Below are 3,062 nucleotides of genomic sequence, written 5' to 3' on the forward strand. Positions count from 1 at the left end.
GTCTGCTCTGAGCTTTATTCGGCGTGACCTGGCTCATCCTGCTCCATTGCTGGGTCCATATGGTCGTTGTTGCCTTCGGAGTTGACTGGGGTGTCGATCTTTCTAGCACTGTTATCGCTATTTTTACTGTTGCTGGACTTGGAGCGGCGTCTGCACCGTCATTTTGGCTTTTGCCCGGGGGTTTTGTCCTCTGGTTTGTCACTATCGTCCTCCTTAGGTGTATCCACCATGTATATATCGTATGACGAGGTGGCAGTCCAGCGCCCCGTTGGTTCTGAATCGTCTCCTGCGCCGACGTCCATACCGTCGGTATCATCGGAGTCGAAGTCAAGCATGTCTGATACATCATCGACAGTGGCTATGAAGTGGGTGGTGGGTGGGCAACGGATTTATTCGTCACCTTCTTCCCCCTTGAGCCGGACATAGTTTGGCCAAGAGTCTCCTGACAAAGAGAGAGACTTTAATGAGTGCAGCATGTCGCCAAAGGGCGAGCACTGGAAGATATCCGCAGCGATGAACTCCATTACCGGAACCCAACCATATTCGGCGGGCTCGGGAGTGCGCGGACTGGAACCTACAGCCGGATACGAGTCCCGGGGTCCGGTGTCACAGGCTTCCTTGGGGGTGAGGCCTGTGTTCGGCTCTACCGCCGATGACTGTGCGGCCTCTGGGGCGGGGTCCATCCACCCGTCCTCGGGCGACGCAATCCGCTCCGGATTTAGATTCGGGGCTCCTGCAGGGGCGATATCCCGAGCATTGTCCGACAGCAGGTCTAAGTCATGCTCATCGTGACTGTCTGGCGCTCTTGGCGCAGGCCCGAATCCATTGAAGATCAAGTCTCCGCGGATATCAGCCCTGTAGTTCAAGTTTCCGAACCTGACCTGGTGGCCAGGGGCGTAGCTGTCAATCTGCTCCAGATGGCCAAGCGAATTGGCACGCAGTGCGAAGCCGCCGAACACGAAGATCTGTTCGGGGAGAAAAGTCTCACCCTGGACCACGTTGTTGTTGATGATTGAAGGACCCATCAAGCCTTGCAGCGGCGACACAGAGGAACTCTCAATGAAAGCACCAATGTCGGTGTCAAAACCGGCGGATCTCGGGTAGGGGGTCCCGATCTGTGCGTCTAAGGCTAATGGTAACAGGAGGCAAGGGACACGATGTTTTACCCAGGATCGGGCCCTCTCGATGGAGGTAAAACCCTACTTCGTGCTTGATTGATATTGATGATATGGGTATTACAAGAGTTGATCTACCACAAGATCGTAGAGGCTAAACCCTAGAAGCCAGCCTATGATGATTATGATTGTGTCTCTAAGGACTAAACCCTCCGGTTTATATAGACATCGGAGAGGGCTAGGGTTTACATGGAGTTGGTTACAAAGAAGGAAATATAATATCCGGATCGCCAAGCTTGTCTTCCACGCAAAGGAGAGTCCCATCCAGACACGGGACGAAGTCTTGAGTCTTGTATCTTCACGGTCTAGCAGTCCGGCCAAAGTATATAGTCCGTCTGTCCGGATACCCCCTAATCCAGGACTCCCTCACCTCCTACCCGGCGCCGCCCCGCCTCATGCTTCTCCAGCCCGGTGCGACTCTCCTTCCACCTGGAACCGCCCCGCCTCCTCCTCCTCCCGGCCGGCGCGCCTCCGTCCTGTAGCGCCGCCCTACCGATGGCCCCGGCCCCGCCCCACTCCAGCCACTTGGCGACGCCCTGCCTCCTCCTCCTCCTCCCGACCGACGCGCCTCCTCCCCACAGCGCCGCCGTCTCCTCTACTTCAGCTATGCTGCCCCCTCCTTTGCTTCAACTCCCGAGCAAGCTCCCGATGCAGTTCATCGCACCAACCCCCTGCAGCTGTCTCCTTCCCAATCCATGGATCCCGCGCCAGATTCGGTTTCTTCTCTCCTGCATCGTCCTCTTCTCGCATGGATCGAGCGAGTTCGAGGCGTGCCACCCCCGCCGTGGTCCTGCCTACTTCCCCTCCCCTGCTACACTAGTAGGGCGCCGGTCACATGATCTGCCTCCCCCTATTTGCAGCTCATTTGATTCTTTTTTGCAGCTCGCTGAGTTTTGTTTTGAAGTTCAGTGAGATCCATGGCGCCGGATCGATCACGCGTTGCCGACCCCCTGCATGCCTCCCTGCACGTGTGGTGCTACGCCATAGGGAAGCATCTACACCAGCGTCGGTGCCCGTTCCACCACGGGTGAGTTGCTGCCACCCGCGACAGCAAGCGGCTCCACGCCTCCCTCCCTCCACTCCTCTCCATGGCAGCAAGCAGTTAACTTGAGCGGCGCGTGCGGCTCACAACGCTCTAGCTATGCAGTTCGCCGATCCTACGAGTCACCTACCTCGGTTATGCAGTCCACTGTCGAGTAGTGGGGAAGACGCCAGCTACCTTCTGTCGGCAAGTGCAGCTGGTAGCAGCAGAAATGGAAGACGGCGACGACACCATTCGAGCAGAGGAGGGCCTCCACCCCGGGCGCCCATGCAAAATTCTCTATAAAATAGTGGTATCGCTGTGTTTGCGCAGTGTGGAGCGCCTCTGTGTTCAATTCAGTGGTTTCAATTTTTGTTTTTGTTTGAAGTCCTGAAGTGCAGTTCGCTCCTGGGACAGCTCTGGTGCTCATTTTGCGTGTATGCATGATTTTGTTGCAGTTCGGGCATTGCGTTCATGCGGTTTTGTGGTGGTGCGCTTGCAGTCCAGTGCGTGCATGGAGGAAGTGCTTTGTTGCTCACTCTGTAGAAAAATGTTGGTGTTGTACAGTTGACTTGTCTCAGCAGTCAGCACGCATTCATAAAAAAAAGAGAAGAAAAATGAAAAGTTATATTGCAGCTCACTAATCTCAGCCATGCAAATTTCAAAAGGCGTTTTGGAAAAAATGTCAGTACACTAGCTTCGGTAATTTAGTTTGAAAATATTTATGAAAATAATAGTTTAAAAATGACAAAAAAGCCATCACAACCTACTCCGATAGTGTGTTGTGGTTTACTTTATCTTTGATGTGCACTGCACTCATCCCGCAACGTGTTTCATGTTTCATAAAAAGTTAGAAAAATGACGAA

The sequence above is a fragment of the Triticum dicoccoides genome, chromosome 6B (assembly GCF_002162155.2).
Source record: "Triticum dicoccoides isolate Atlit2015 ecotype Zavitan chromosome 6B, WEW_v2.0, whole genome shotgun sequence".
Taxonomy (NCBI): Eukaryota; Viridiplantae; Streptophyta; class Magnoliopsida; order Poales; family Poaceae; genus Triticum; species Triticum dicoccoides.